This window comes from Chlamydotis macqueenii, chromosome 5 (genome assembly GCF_036417535.1).
Source record: "Chlamydotis macqueenii isolate bChlMac1 chromosome 5, bChlMac1.mat, whole genome shotgun sequence".
NCBI classification, from domain to species: Eukaryota; Metazoa; Chordata; class Aves; order Otidiformes; family Otididae; genus Chlamydotis; species Chlamydotis macqueenii.
In genome coordinates, this window is record NC_141560.1 from 6,366,517 (window position 1) to 6,383,102 (window position 16,586).

At 42.1% G+C, this 16,586-nt stretch overlaps 1 protein-coding gene and 1 long non-coding RNA gene across 3 annotated transcripts in view; one reads left to right on the forward strand and one right to left on the reverse strand.

Annotated features, from left to right (window-relative positions):
- Window positions 1-1,108: 1,108 nt before the first annotated feature.
- On the reverse strand, window positions 1,109-3,259 carry LOC147600465 (uncharacterized). The gene is made up of 3 exons (XR_015258792.1): window positions 3,020-3,259; window positions 2,365-2,444; window positions 1,109-1,306 (listed from the first exon to the last, which is right to left on the reverse strand). It is a non-coding gene; the product is annotated as an uncharacterized LOC147600465 (long non-coding RNA).
- A 623-nt stretch (window positions 3,260-3,882) lies between these two features.
- Window positions 3,883-16,586, forward strand: part of PPM1A (protein phosphatase, Mg2+/Mn2+ dependent 1A) — a 35,054-nt gene continuing 22,350 nt past the window's right edge. The window contains exon 1 of one of the 2 annotated variants that reach the window (XM_086750013.1): window positions 3,883-4,256. The gene's annotated coding sequence lies outside the window, so the exon portion shown is untranslated. The remainder of the gene's footprint in view (window positions 4,257-16,586) is intronic. The other variant, XM_086750012.1, reaches the window with a different exon arrangement.

Here is a 16,586-nt window from a genome sequence, read left to right on the forward strand (position 1 = left end):
ACCTAATTTTGTAGCTTGAAAACTACCAGCATTTGTTTTTAACAAATGTCCTAACTGTTTGATGTTCTAAAAAGCTATCAGGAGAGGACAAATCTCCTCTCAGAGAGGCCAAAATGTCAGTTTGCGTAGCACTTTTCAAGACTCTAGGAGAAAGCAAGTATTATCAGAACTGCTGCATTTCAAGGATGTGGAATGTTGGCATACCATGTTCTTCAAAAGTCCAAAGTCTTTGTGACATCTTTCAGATAAATTCAGTGTGGATACAGGATACACCCTAGGTGTGTGCTTTTGATGATTTAAACATCTTGTGATTATTAATCATAGCTACAGTACTGGCATTTTATGGAGTTCCCAATGGCACAGCTGCCTGAGCAGATACCTACAGATGTCATCACGCCGGGGTGTTGCAGGAATAGTACCAAGAAGACGTAAAGCCTGCAGCACAGTCATCCAGCTGGCTTTTAGATTCCAAAAATAGGAACAGTCCACTGGAGGAGATGGGGCAGGGCATCAGTACTTCACAAGCCAAGTAAAAAGTTCTGTCAAGTTCACACTATTACAGGCCACACATAAATATAAATAATATAAAGACTTCTATTAGAGAACCTCTAAGCACCACAGGTAATTAATTAATTTTAGCCATCTAAAAATTAAGGATCTGGTCTAGGTGGTCCTCTCAGCTTCTTCCGTAATCACAGAAACTACAGGAGAGAAAAAGTCACCTTCAGAAGGCGAAGACTCCCACAGAATATGGCCATTACAATGGAAACTGATTCCAAAATGCAGTTAAATTGCCATGTGATCCCAGTAGCCACAGCAGTCCCATATTATCTTTTTATGGGAAATGACGTCATTGGGAGCAGCTCCATTCAACACTGTGGAATTTTCTAAATTGACAGTTTTAATGAATACATTGGACAAAATCATCCTCCTGCCTGCAATAATTAAATGTGCCTAGATGGTACATATCTATTTGTTTAGATACACAGATTTTTAAAAAGTACTGTTTGCAAGTACCATCTATCTAAAGATGTTAAGTTTAACAGGAAGCAGAAAAAAAAAACTTCTAAAAATAATATTATCTAAAAATACCCTGTGGAACAGCGTGTCACTTTAAATATGCTTTATTATGCTAACAGAAATTTCTTGTTCCAAACAGCGAAATGTGATCCTTCTCAGTAATTCAGTCGTGGCTTATGATGCAGCGTTGAAAGGGTTTCACAGTGGTTCTTGTGACTGCCTCCTTGACTGTGGTCACTGGAGTGACTACAGGTCCAAACCAGCTGTATCCCATCTTCATCTACAGCTGAAGGGAAAATAGAGAGTTGTATGCTGGGAGATGTAGTCTCATCAGCCACAAATATGGATAGCCGAGGAAAACATTACACACAGCTGTTTTATTCTAATTAAATGTGATGTTTGAATTTTTTGTAAATATTTATTACCATTGTCAGTACAACAGGCCAGGCAAAACTAGCAAACTAAATGAAAGTTACACTTTAAGAAAATACTGTGGTAATTTGACTCCATCCAATTTCCCAAGAAAAACATATAAATAGAAAATGACAGCAGCAAACTCTGCTGTCATTACATTCCTGCAGTTTAAAACTAGGGCATCACAAAAAAAAAAGCTGAGCCGTGTTTTCATTCACTTTTATTTAAAAAAAAAAACAAACCACACAAAACCCAGCTGTAGGTAACACTAAATAGAATCTAAACGAAAGCCACAATTGTATATAATTCAAAATGTTAGGAGAAATTTCTTAAAGGGGAAAAGGAGGGTGAAAAATTAAATTTGTTTAAGTGCAGAGGCTAAAGAAGCATGGCACATGCCTGCAGGAACAATTCTGCATAATTTCTACCTTATCTGTATATTGTAGAAGTATTGGGGTATTAAAAATGAAATGCAGTTTTGAAAATCTGAACTGCATCAGAATTGTAAATAATTGTCTTTGGACACGAAGAAGAAATTCAAAATTGCATTGACGAAGACTATGGGAATTACTCCATGACCTTATGAAATTTCCCTTTCATTGTGGAATATGCTGCCTATGCTCTGCTCCTTCGCAACATATTTTTAGAATATTTTGCATTTAAATCTCCCTAAAGGTTTGTTTCCGCTAACCAATTTTTCAGCATTTAACTACAGTTCAAAGGCCTGAAACAGTTAACCCAACACTGAGCGCTACTGAGTGGTGTTCAGTATCACGTAGTCAGCAATGGGAACTGGAGGCTTTGTAATCACATGGAAACACGGCCAGTTTATCTGTTATGGGAAAGTCCTACAGCAATGAGGTTTTGTTATATTTGTTACAGCGTTTTTAGCTGTCTCCAGGTAGGGCTTTGCTGGTTTGTAGGTCTTACCCGCGCAAGAGCCCTCCATTGACTGCCTTCAGTTGCTGGCACACTTTGGTTGAAGCTCCACTGATTGTTACCTACAATGGCTAGGGGAATATAAGCAACAATTTAAGAGCTTTCCAAACATCCTATTTAGGGAAACCTTAACATACAGCTGTTTTCTGATTGCTATTAACGATGGAAACTATCTAAAGTAGACAACCTTTCTGATTCTTTAGCCAAGTACCCACTTCACCTTTCCCCAGCCCTCTTCAGTATCTCTCCCTGTACCCAATTTCTTCTTCACAGCCTCAGAACTACAGTGCATCCCCAATCCTCCCTCTAAAAGCGCTCCTTCTCCCATCCACTCCATGTTCAAAAATCCCCAGCCCTGTGATTTAACCCTGGTTTGTTGGAATTAAGCCTCACAGAGCATTCACCCACCCAGGGGTCATTCCTCTCGAAGCCAGGCCTTACTCCCATCCCTACCTCCTTGAGCATCTCCCTCTGGGAGGCAAAACAGAGGTTTGTCTAATAGCTCGTCTTCTAAATTCGTTCCCTGCAGACTCGGGGGGGGGTCGCTCCCTGAACACACTCCCGTCCCCTTTTGTCAAAAGGCCAGCCCTTCATCAAAGCATAGCCGAAAATCACGGGATTATTAAGCCCATTACGCGTTCACTACTGGTAATCCGCTGCTGAATTTGCCAGCAGTTGCGCTTTCCGCCGGGAAGCCTGCAGGGCTCCGGTTTAGGCGGGTAACGAGGATATTCCAGCATATCCCAGCGCGTCCCTGCGGCCTGCCCGCGGCTGTGGGGACGGGACACGAGCAGGGCAGCTTTTCCTCAGCAAGGCCCCACCGAGGAGCAAGAGGCGTCGCTCTCCTCAGGGAGACGAGACACGCCATGGCGGCTGGTCCCGCCCCGCCCCGCCCCGCCCCGCCCCGAGCAGCGACCGTGACCGGAGGCCTCTCCCCCCAGGGCAGCGGCCTGGTCTTCGCTCCCCCCCACCACCCCGCCCGAGCTCGTGCCCCGCCCACGCCCTCCGCGCGTGCTCAGTACAGCCCAGCTCCGGGGCGCTGGTGACGTCATACCCCTAACGGCCTCGTTCTGTTTTCCCGCCCCCCTCCCCGGCCGCTGCAGCTCTCCCGGCCCCAACATCCGGGTATTGCGCTCGCTCCGCCAGAGGCGGATTTTTCCCTTGGAGAGCAGCGTTTGTCGCGTTTTGGTGTTGTTCGCTGGTTTTGGTGGTTTTTTTGGTTTTTTTTGTTTTTTTTTTCAAACCGGAGGGGCGGCTGGCGCGTGCGCACGCGCCGCCGCCGAACAGGGAAAGGGCGAGGGGACGCGCGCGCGCGCGCACTCGCTCCTGCCTCCGCCTCCCTTCCCCCGCGGCGCGCGCGCGCGGTGGGGGAGGGGAGCGGCGGCTCCCGGCGCGCCTGCGCAGAAGGGAGGAGGAGGAGGCGGCGGCGGCGGCAGCGGCGCAGTGCGTGTGTGTGCGCGAGCGAGCGAGAGGCGGGGAGGGGGGGGGCGGAGGACGCTCCGCGGCGCTGCGCGAGTGGGCGCGGAGCTCGGGCGGGCGGGAGGAGGCGGCCGGGGAGGGGGGGGGCCGGCGGCGGCGGCGGCGGCCAAGCGAGGACGGGGGGGAGAGGAGCGGAGGCGAGATGAGCGCTGGGCTCCCCCTGGGCAGAGAGCCGCCCTCGACAGCCGCCGCCTGTGAATGAACTGAGGCGAGGCCGCCAGCCGGGTGCCCCCCCCCCCCCCCCCCTCCTCCTTCCCCTTCTCCCCCGGCCGGCCCGCCTGCCGCCGGCCCCACCGCGGACGTCCCCGCCTGCCCCCGGTCTCCCTGCCCCCCGCTTCCACGCACCTTCGGGAGCGCGGCCCTGCCCGCCACAGCCGGCGCCGTCCGCCGCGGCCGGGGCGGGGGTAAGTGGCGCTGCGCAGTGCGGGGCCTCTGGCGGGCCGGGCTGAGGCGGGGTGAGGGGGTGGCGGCGGGGCCGGGCTACGCCGAGGAGCTGGAGGGCCGCGGCCGCCGGCGCCTGGGGCCTGTAAATAAGCGGGGGTGGCCGGCGCGGGGGCCGCTCTCCCTCTCGGCTCTGCGGTGGGGGCGGGGGGATCGTCTCTCCGGTATCCCGGGTGAGGAGCGAGGCGCCATCCCCGGCGGTAGCAGCCGGTACCGGGTCCGGGCGGCAGGAGGGAGGGAAATGGGAAGGGGGGCGGTGCGAGTGCGAGCCTGTTTGGGAAGATGCTGCCAGGATCCCCCCACCCCCCCCCCATCGCCCTGGGGCTGAGGGTAGCCTGGTCGCCGGGCTTCGCTGCGCAGCCCCTGCATTGCAGGCGGCTTCGCAAAAGGGTGGGAGGTGGCACGGCAGCCCCCTGGGGCTGGCCATGGGGCGAGAAAGGGAGGAGGAGGGTGAGCGGAGGGGTTTGGGCCCGGCTCAGGTAGCAGCAGCTTCACCCCCCCCTCCCCCCCGCCTTTCTTGGTCGATTCAGAGTTCATTTAATAATGGCTATAAACAGCCTCCTCTCCCATCGCCACCCAAACGCTTGGGGCACAGCACTGGGGAAAAAAAAAAACCCGCATCTATTTATAAAGCACCCCACCCTAGCGAGGGTCGGAGCATCGAGCACTCCCCAAATAGTGACATTATTATGCAGCGGGCAGTTTTCCCTTGCCAACGCCTTTCAGACGTTTAAAGTTTGAGAGAAATTTCGCTGCCTTTGAAAACAGTCTCGTGAGCAAAGGTTACGCTGATGATCTGTGATCTGTCGTAGCATGCACGTTAAAAGTAGAGAGAAGAAAACGATCTTCTCAGTTAAAAAGTTGTCCAGTGCTGTTCTGGATAATTGGGCTTGTGTGTTAAATGCCAGAGGTTCTGAGCAGACATCTAACCTTTTTATTACGTTAGCCTGTGTTCTAGCAGATATGATACAGCTTTAGGGCTGCAGGTTAATAGTTTCAGAAGAATTGATTTTGTTGACATCTCTTGGATATGTATTTGTATTTATTTAGTACAATTAAACTACTTCAGTGTTGCCATGTATACGGCAAAATGTTGTTGCAAAACAAACATTTAAGTTTACAGTAGTACTTGTGAGGAACTAATTTTTTTTTTTTTAGTTGTACCTTCTGTCAAATGAGAAAGTGCTGGTCATTCAGATAGCCTGTGTGGTAGCCTTAAGGTTTAAGGTTCAGTGTGTCATACAGAGGATTTTTATTTCTTTTTTTTTAAGCAGAAGGCAGTTTTAGATTCTGATACCAGTAGCTTTGAAGGTGAGTGATACGTTTTCCTTAGGTTGTGATGCTGAGCATTACAGTAAGTAGAATCATTTTATAAAGTAGAAGTTCTAACTCTTGTGATTCTAGGAAATTGCTTTCCAAATATGAGCCTGTGTAGCACTTTCTTGAGCCTGTACATGGACAGTTTCAGAGGTCTGGTGGCTGGAGCAGGATTTGTGAAGGACTAGTGAAACTGAAGCAAGAGGGCTGCTGTTACTCAGGACCCTGTGTGAATTACCAAATAACCAAGAATTGTGTGCAAGTTCTACCCACATTTCCTCTCTGATAGCTTCCCTTCGGTTACTATTCATAGTTTATCTATGAATAACATCAGAGATGAAGGATGGGGGGAAAAAACATGGGTCAGGGAAATTTCACATTCTACTTATCAAAGCAGCAGGCAAAGGAAAGCAGTTTTGATAGGTGTGCCAGCATTTTTTCCCTGCTCCTAAAGCTTTCCCTTCCAGGCCTTTCTTGGTCTAACTTTTGTATATGAGACTGGGCTAAGAGTAAAAGACTTGCTGATGCATCATGCCAGTTATTAATGTTTTCCTCACAGGCATAGATGTCTGATAAATGTAGCTTGTACTGGAGAGAGCTGGTCTGTACCCTCTCGCTCTTCTGGCATAGCCATGTTTTTCTTGTATACAGACAAGGCCTAGCTCTGGTTTATGGGTTTAGTCCTTTGGTTGGTGGTTGTCTGGTGAATCTCTCCCCTTGAGGTACAGTACAAAACTGTACCTGCTTTCCAAGTATTTACTTAACTGTCTGTAGGTAAGCTTGAGATATTTCTGTTGAAACCGAGGAGCAGAGATGGAAATGCCAAGTGACTGGTGAAGCTTGCAGGTCTAAACAAGCAGAGCTCACTTGGTGCAATTTGAATTGAAGCAGAATACAAAAAAAAAAAGTTTTTTCTGTAAAATCAAGCTAGTTGCCTTTTATCTGGAGTGCAGCTTATGCAGTGAAGTTGAGTCATTCTTGCTGAGATAGCATTTTAAGCACTGTCGTTATAATGCTTAGATGTTTAACTGGCACAGTGTAATTTGCAAACTTATGTAACTGTTATGTTTTTGAATGCAGCTGTCAATAAGAGATCTTATTGCACTTTTCCTTTTTAGTGGAACTAGGGAATATAAAGTAGCTGCTTTCTCAAGATGACCTAAATATAAGTCATCTAACAATAATGTATTTCTTACTAAAATATTGACATTGCTATTGACTTAATTGTTACAAGTTCAAGTCTATTCTGATGTAAAAATATTTTTTTACGTAATTGGCTAAGCAGGACTGCATTGGAATTAAGTGACTGAACAATGCAGCTTGTGCTATTAAATAAGCAAGTTTTGGAATGGGAAGTACCATAAAATAATTTTATTCACTTTGTCTCTGCAGACCTATAACTCATTTTAAGGACTTTTAATAGTAACAATGTTTGAAGTCAAGGCAATAGTGACTTAGCATAGCTACACCTGAGCCAGACAATGCTCATCCTTACTATTGCATGTGGCCCTCTGTCATTTTTGCTCCTTTTTTTCTCAGAAATCATACCTCACTTACATTTTTTGAAACATTGGTATATCATCTGTAACTGGTTTTAAATGATGCAACCTGTTGTCTCATTTGTTATTTTGAAAATTAAACTCTTTTTGGGTACTACTTTGTTGCTGAATTCTTACTGATCTCTGTAGTTTTAGTCATGATCCAAATCTCAGTTAAAAATACTAGGATAAGAGATAAACTTCTGTAAAGTTTAAACATGCTTAACTACAGTGCTCTTCATTGAAAGAATGGCAAATTGCAAAGTATAAAGTCCGCGTAAACAGTATGTAATCCCTGAAAAAATGCCAGTGTTAGGATATTTAGAAGGTCCGGGGGATGTACCTAAAATGTGAATTTTGTGGCATTTTAGGTACATTCCATTAGCCAGTGCATGAAAAAGTTGTTTGAGAGGGATATTGGAGGGAATAGCATTATCTCCTTGTAGCTTCTTATGTTGCTTCTGTTGCTATCTGTCTGTGAAGGAACAATTTAGGATTTATTAAGATTTAATATTGCTAGAGCATATCATTTGGATCTTCAGACTAGGAAGAATGTTTAAACCAAGGAAATTGTGATTGGGACAGGAGAAGACGGCGAGTGTGATACCATAGGAGTTGAGTAGACTGTTTTTTGTTCCTGGATAGAGAGGTAGTATCCAGCTGGAGTATTACTTGTGTTAAATTAATGCTCTAAGGTCTGCTTTTCTATATTTCGTCTTCTATAAGATCTGGTTTTCTATTTTTCTGTCTGCTAGACTGCTCCATGTTAAGCCATACTAAGTTACAGATATCTGTTAAGTCACTATTTTTATTATTTCTGTTTGTGTTTAAACTGAACAAGCCTTTGTTTTACTGGGTGTTCATTTTATTTTTTTTTTTGTTTTCATGTACTGGTAAAATTAACCAATGGATATTTCAGCTTGCTACTGAAGTCTACAGAACAGAGTGTGTTTATAAATATGTGAAACAGTTGCTCAGATTTTTTTAACAGCTCTTCTACAAAGGTGTTTATATGTGGCTAAAACAACAGAATAAAAACTTCCTTCATATACAGTTAGTTCCAATGAAGCAACTTTTGCTGTTTAGAGTGTAAACTTTATAGCAGTGTACTAGCATAACAGCGTCTAAGAGTGATGCAAAGGAAAAAAAAACAGAACTGGCTGGTCAGGTTTCAATATTGAAATGTAGATAAATGCTAGCAGTATACACATAGAGGAAAAAGTACATAAGCCTCCTTAGCACTAACATCTGAGTTCTCAGTTCGGGTAAGAATATTTTAGTAGATAAAAAGGTCTCTAAAGTCTTCTAAGATAATAGTTTACAAACCCAAGAAACTCAAGTGTAACGTGACTTGTATTCTGATAGGTGCAGTTTAAATAAAGGAAAGCACTTAAATGTGCTTACACTGATACACCACGTGCAACTGAATTATGAGAGACTACTCAGATGTATGATGTTGCTGTCATGCTTAAATGCCTTGCTGGATTGTGACCTAGAGGATGAAACGTGCTTTCATGTTTGGGTCTCAGCTGTAACTTGATGGATTTTCTGTATCTGTGCATAGGGTTCATTTTAACTGCCAGCTGTACTTTTGATCTGGAATCTGAATTGTAGCCTGTATTCTTCTTGACCATACGTCATAGCTGTTTGTACATGTAATTCCTTTGTGTTTTTTACTTCTGAAATACTCTAAAATGCAATAGCCACGAGAACTGTGTAAACTGTGCCTAAGCTCTTTGTGTTTGGAGATGAGTTTAAGGAGTTCTCCAGCTGTGTCTGCCAAGTCAGGTAAAACCCAGTCTTTGGGAAGGGATGCAGAATGCAGAAAAATGTGGGCAGCGAAGTGGTTAGTATTGAATTGTAAGAACATTTTATGAAGAAAGAGCCAATTTCTGTCAGTAAATAATTTTCTGGTTCCCCCAATCAACTACAGGAAATATTTGGACAGACTTTTCTTAAAAATCTAGTACTCCTGCTCTCTGTGAAGAACCATCCTGAGGCTGCAGAATGAGGCCCTGTAAGCTTAGGAAATGCTAGCATTAGCACTGCTTATGTTTTGAAGAACAGGTGAATTCGATAATGTCGTAGTTCAGTGACCAGAATATTTAGAGCTGCAATGAACTTAAGTTTGGACTCAGGAGAGCACTTTACTGCCTTGTTCATCATAGGCAAATCTGTCAGCTCTGCACTGATAGTGATAGAAGTGAACTTGGTAATCAGTGGGACCCTCAGAGGAAAGTCTTCTGTCCTGAAAGTTATTGTCTGCATAAAAGGCTAAAACAACAGTGTTTTTCCCTTGGTTTCTTTTTTTCTATTTTGATGTAGTCTTGGGGGAAAAAATCTGCTTTATTGCACCAGTCATCCTCTGTCCTTGTTCTTTTAATGAGATAGGAATGCTGGGGATGTGAGGGCAAAATAGCTTTGTAAATAAAAGCTCTGTGTGTGTACAAATGAACAAACTCTGGCTTTTCCTAAGCTTTGAGGATTTGACTTCCAGGTCTTAATGTGCTTCTGGCATAGTTTTAATGTAATTTCCTTCCAAGCAAAGCCAGGTTACAGCTGTACACTTCAGAACATTTCCTACTTTATTCCTATGTGTAGTCATCAGGTTTTAAGTCTGCTATATGCTACTTTTCCTGTGTCCTTACCAGAATAGTGGTAATGTTGCTGAGATTAGAACCTCACCAATATTTTCATGTAAAATGAAGGATCTAGGAAATTGCTTATGTATCGTACTTTGAATTATTTCATAATATTGAGTACTTGGCTGAACAGAAAATTTTGGGACCTTCATGCAAACATCATCTTTTGATCATTGGGTGAATGCTGCTTGTGTTTTCTCTAAATAGCTTATTTTTATTTTACTCCCAAGCACACTCTGTATAAACTTTATTTTCCCTTGGACTTTACTCTTCCATGTTGATAAAGAAATTAATGCATAAGGCAGATCAGAGCTGGATGGCTGGTGCTTACTGTTGACATTAGGTAGATTTGAAATTTGAAAACTTTAAATAATTTTTTTTTTTTAAAGGGCAGGTTACCTTGGTGAGCAACTGGAGACAAAGACTAAAGTGTGATGATTCCACGTGTTCAGTTTTCTTTAAGGTATATAGGACTGTATTGACTTAGATGTTAAGATGCTTGTGGTGAGGTTATCAGTGAAACCATGTGACAGAAGGATAGGAGGATTCTGTAAGAATTCGTACATGTTACCACAGGCTTTGTACATGTTAGCACAGGTGACAATACCAAATTATGTTAACTGCAAAAAAGTGGCAGTTTTCTGAACTTCTTTACCACAGATGAGAGGGAGAGACTGTGTTGTGAGAGTGTCTTTTTTTTTTTTATTTTTTTTTTTATTTGCTATGTTTCAGGAATGCTTCAATTAATGCAATTAGTGTTCTGTTGTTTTTTAAAAAATTATTGTTATTCAAGCCTCCCTTTGTTTTTGGAGTCCCAGTGAATAATCCCATTGGGACCTTTTTCCATGTAGCATCTTTTTCCTAGTTTATTTTAACACTTCAGCTAAAACACTGACAAAGACAAATTGGCAGTAGCTTGACTTCACTCCAGTGGCTTTTGAACAACCTGAACAGTCCTGGTCATTCTAATAAGTCATTCTGGTCTGGAGGGTTTTTACCCAGGAACTTCACTTTCCTCTTTTGGGTAGTGGCAGGATGGGCTAGGGCTCCAATTCTGTCTGATTTCTCTGAATAGGCTTAGCTGCACTTAATACAAAAGCAAAATGCTTTTTGTTTGGTGTTTTCTTTTTTCTTCCTGACACAGAAATAGCAGTGAAATAGGTTGGTTCTTCCACTAAAAAAAGACCTTCCTCTATGAATCTTCAACTTTTTTTTTATGGTGGGCATTGTTTGATTGATCATACTAGCAATGAATGGAGATGCTGAGACTTCAAGCTGTGAATGATAGATCAAAAAAACCCTAAAAACCTAAAGGGGGGTTTTAGCTATTACTTGAAGCATTTCATATGTTCAGATCTGTTCGATCCTTGGACTTTCAGTGGCTTGAACTTGCATGAGAATTGTGGATTAGGCCCACGATGTCTAGGAGTGGGATAGCGTTCTGTTACGATGGTAGATGACAGTGGCAGAGCACTCTTGGTATTATATATACTAGGAAAAAAATTTAATTCAACTTTTATGACTTACTATAACTCCCTCTGTGTTGTCTTTTTTTGTTTCCTTTTTGCCCATATTTTCTTTCTGGTAAAACTGTGGTGCTCTGCATAGTTCTGTTGGAATAGCTGCATAGCACTGTATCCGCTTCCTGACATGGGCAGTTTAGTTGGAATTCTTATTTTCATTTGTTTGCCTTGCTCTTTAAAAAAACTTGAATCTTAATGCATCTCATTGATATAGAAAATGAAGCAAGGCCTTTCTTTCTCCTGGCTTCTGTCTACATAGACTGCAGCTTCCTTGGTTCTTCCAGTTCCTTTTTACAGTGCTTGCTTCAGTGAGGCTTTGGATTTTGGCTGGAGTCTACAGGAGTTTGTGTGCTGTTAACAAAGCAGTTGTCTAATCTCTGTGTCTGAAATGGCTCTCTTTTGTTTATCTTCCAACACTTTTAAGTAAGAAATCTTTGGAAAATGAAGTATAACCAGAAAGGTGCTGAAATAAACACCAGCATGGGCATGTTTTCTGCTTATTAATACTTTCAAGTAAGGACCTTGGCTTTTTCATTCTCATACTGTTCAGACAGCAGCATATGAATTTATGCAGAGCTACCTCATTGATTTTCATAGTACTTGTTAATGCCATTTTGGTTGTCCGCACAGTTTTACATAGCGATTGGGCTGCTTGTACTTGAATATTGCTGCCTAGTGCTTTTTTTCCTTATGCTTTCCCACCTCTACTTTGTAGTAAAAGTATTTAGAAAGAAGCAAGAATTCTGTCTGGGCCAAGAAATATTGCCTTAGTTGTGTTCTGAGGATGCCAGTCATGTTAGGATCCTGATGAGTGACTGGTCTGTCTGAATGCAAGTTGTATATCCTCTCAAAATCAATTCAGTGATTTTTCTATTCTCATCAGTGGTCCTAGTGATTCTGGAAGGAAGTTATTTTCTTCAGTAACTGGCCATAGAGCAAATTGAAAACAAATCCGCAAAGAAATCTTGAAACTACATCATCATCTTTCAGATTTCTGCAGGAACGATTTGTTAGAGAGTTGAATTATCTTTTTCAATGTTCAGGGCTTTCTTTTTCAGAAATCAGATTGCATACATCTCCTTTGGAGGGAGTTTGAACGTCAGCCAAAGTACATTCATATGGAGACTGGCAGCTCCTAGTTTAACCTTGGAACAGGCTTAGTTGTCTGCAGGAAAGGTAGGTAGGAGCAGAAAAAGATGTTTTAAGAAAAAAACTGAAACATGTTGTTGGAGGGAGGATGTTAACTTAGAAGTGGTTACCTTCTGTGTTCCAGAAGACTTTTGGAGGCTTTATGAATCCTCTCCAAAATCCTACCTACTCTACTATACAGACACATGAAAAATAAATTGCCATAGGAAAACAAATGGGATAAAATATTTTTCTGCTTGGTATGGAGAGGCATTCAGAAAGGCTGTCAGCTCCTAGCAAGGAGAAAGGATTTTAAGCAGAAGAGAAGTTCTGTTTAAAAAAAAAAAACAAACAAACAAACTCACAAAACAGCCTGGCTCGGTGAAATGGCAGTGCCTGTGGACCAGCTATCGAGGTCAGAGCTCATAGGTGTCTGTATCAGGTGCAGGGATTTAGTGTTTTCTGCTGTGGTATGACATTATAATTGTAATCACTGTTACATATTAATTACAGGGAGAGAGGAAAGGTAAGTGGGAAGGGGTTGAAACTGTTCATACTTTTCCTTGTACACACAGAGTCATTACGTTGCTTACCTTTGGGTTTTTTTTCCTCTGTCTCACTTGCGTCCATGTGTAGACGTTCTTGTTTGTCTGAAGGCCTGTTTCTGAGAGCTTTGGTATTTCTTTTTACTTTCTCTAAAATAATGTTTCCAGCTGTCTAACTTTTCCTGTTCCCTTTGTCTGCTATATGCCATAGCTCCTACATCTATCCTAAAACAAAAAATTGGTGATGTTATTTCAAACTTTCTTATCCCATGAGTAGTTTCTTCTCATGTTCTGTTTGCAATTGTTGTATTGAAATACAACACAGACTACATCTGCATCTCTGAGAAGCAAGTATTCTGGTGGGAAATTGTGTATTAGTCCGTGTTTATTAAAATAGCCCCATTTCTGTATTTTATTTATTTTTCATAGACAATTCACGTCTCCTAGTTGGCCATGTATTCCTGTGTCTGAAAGTAAACATCAAAAAACATCAGCTGTAATTTTCAGTATTTTATTATGTTAAACCATGAGTGCCAGAACTCAAATCTTATAGCCTCCAATGGTTTTTAAATAGTTTCATTGGCAAGAAGCTTTCTCATGACTTCATTCAGCCCATGACTGTGGTGTAATTATGTCTCCTCATCTGCGTGTTCTGTTTTATTTTAGTAATTCTTCCGATCCCTGGGATGATCTCTGACATGTTTTTTGTTAACATGAATTGATTTGGGGCACCCAGTCTGTACTGTCAGGTTTTTTGTTCGACAGGCGCTAACATCTGAAAACATTTCCACATTTGCACGATTACATGCTGACTGGCTACTGCATCCAGCCTGCTTGAAGCAGGGGGGGAAAGTACCATGGATCAGATTGGAGCTGAGTGATCAAATGCCCTTTTTCTGTTCAGTAGCAGTCTGTTTAATTTGGTGACTTGTTCTGTGTCCTGTAGTTCAAGTAAAGGTTGTAATCTTTCTTTATGGTGCTCGTTACAACACACAGGGTGTAATGTCACTTGGAGAATTGTTCCAGGAAATTGGAGTATGGGGACATTTCTCAACTTAGTTTGAACAAGTGCCTGTGACTTCAGTGTGGTTCATATAAGCAGCTTATCCTAGTGGAAGGAATACAACTCGAACATTGTTTAAAAAGGATTATTAAATTACATGTTGTTAAAGTACAAGTTTCAGAGGGGGGTGGTTGATTTTCTTGGATAAGACTATCAAATCCTTGTCTGGATTCCTTGGAAAAAGACAATTTATGTCTTTACAGGGGTACATGGAGTTATGTTAACTGTCTTTTGTGATCAATTTAAGACTTATCTTCATTTGAACCTTCAGGCAAATGAATAAGGAAATAGCAAAACATTAAATTTATTTTGGTGTGTATCAGAAGGCAATATAGTTGTGCTGTCTGGATAGCACAATTTGAGGGACAAATCAAGGGGCAAAGAGATTTCATGCATTCCAGTGATGTATCTGCGGTTGTCCGTGGTTCTCCATGGCCTGGTATACTAATTACCCTCTTTTTCTTTGCCACTCTGTTCTCCAGTTGCATCTATTTTCTAGGAGTTTAGCTACTGACTCTTTGGCATGCTCCATTCATTATTTCAGTTTTGTTTCTAATGCTGCAGTCCTTTGAATTTTGGCACTCTTGTGTTTTATCCAAGATCTTGTTACTGATGGTGATTTTTCTAGGCCCTGTACTGTATTCTTGCTTTTCTGTCTGCAAACTGCTGCTTGAATTTTTTGTGCACTTGCTGTAGAGGTTGTCCTTCAGCTTGACCTCCACAAAATCAGCATTTCAGAAGTCGTGGTTTAGATGCACTCATAGATGCATGGATCTGTCTCCTGCATATTTGTTTTTATGCATAGGGTTCCGTTTTCACTTTGAGTTTTGTTCGGAAGCCTCTCTGTTCTCCAGAGCCAAAACTTCGGAACTTTGCAGAAAGCTCTTCTCTTTTAGGAGAAACTGGTGGAAGTCACAGATAGGGAGATGGTGAATCAATTAGGTTAAAAATTGAAGTTTGCTTGACTAATCGTGGCAGTTACAATGCCAAATGATGTTTTAGAGGTACCATTTCTGAAGAAAATGTTGCACCTCTCATCTCTTTACAGGACATCGCTGCTACAGAATTGTTCAGAATTGTCCTCTGAGAAAAGAAATAGTGGATGGTGTACATTTGCCACTAAATTCCATTATTAAAGTGCATCTTCTCTTACTTTGGCTTTAATAGGAAGAGTGTCTGTCTCCTTTAGTACGTATGCACATTGTTCAAGTGTCCTCAAAGTTGAGCCTTACAGAGTAGAAGACTGATTCTGTCTCCCACTATGAGACTGCAATTTTCTAACATGATTGCAGAAATGTGGCTGGGTATAAGAAGGACAAGGGGAAGAGTAATAAAATTATTTGGCAAATAAGTGTCATAAGATGAGGACTCCTGTTTGGGAAGATGACTAAAGAAATACAGGAGAGGATTAAGTTAAACATGTTCAGAATCTGTTGCTTTATTGCACATCATGCATACCGACGGTTCTGGGTCTGACATCTCTCTTTAGTGTTATTACATAACAAAGTCACGCTGTAACTTGGGTGCTTGCGCTGTTGTAGGTTAATCTGATTTGCATACAGAGTTACATGCTTAACGAAAGGTGTCGTTCCAACTTTATCAGTATAGTGCACAAACCACCTTGTGAAAGAATGAAAAGCATACTAGCAATTTACGTAGACACTCATTTGTGAAAGATGTTTCCGTAGATAGGGACTCAAAAACAGATCTAAAAGATATTTTTAGTAGGAAGGAGGCCTTTTCATATGTGTTTTGACTTCCCCCTTCTTTTAAAACTAAGATTTTTCTAAATTTTTTTTATAACTAAGACTCTTTAAATTCTTCAGGTTTTAGCCATACATAAGAGTGAGGCGAGAGAAGTAACAGGTAGCCTCTGATTCATAGGAATTCACAGACTGATCATATTAAACTCAGCATTTTGTGAACAAGAATTGAAAATCTGAAAAAAAAAAAACCACCACTAAAGAGCTGGCGTATTCATTCACAAGTAATCTGTGCTTTCCCTTCAGATACAGCAAGGATTTTGAAAACCTGACCTACTCTTACAGGTTTAGGCTGGCATTCTGGTGGATTAGCTGGAGTGTTGCAAGGAAGGCAACTGCAGTTTGATACTGCAGTTTTCAGAAGGTGACTGCTTTATGCTACGGGCTGTGAATAATTTCCTAAGTAGAAGTTGTGTGACCACATTGTGGTTATCCTTCTGTCTGATTGTATTCGCATCTACAGCGGGTATCTCGCACCCTTGAAGAATCATGTGTCGACATCTCACCTACAAGGCTTAATTTAGAATAGCAACAGCTTTCAGTTTACCTTCTGGGAAGGGATAAGACAACTTGATTTTAAATGGAGAGTGGATTTGTTAATTTTTGAAGTGTGCTAGCAGTTCTGTGTAAGTTGCTAGAACTGCGTATGACCTGTCTGTATGTATTTTTAATCATGGTTTACGTGACAAACTACTGAGAGGGAAGAACAGCTTACAAAGCACAACTCAATACTGTGCACCTAGTAATGTGAGAGATTAGAAGGAAAACTGTCTT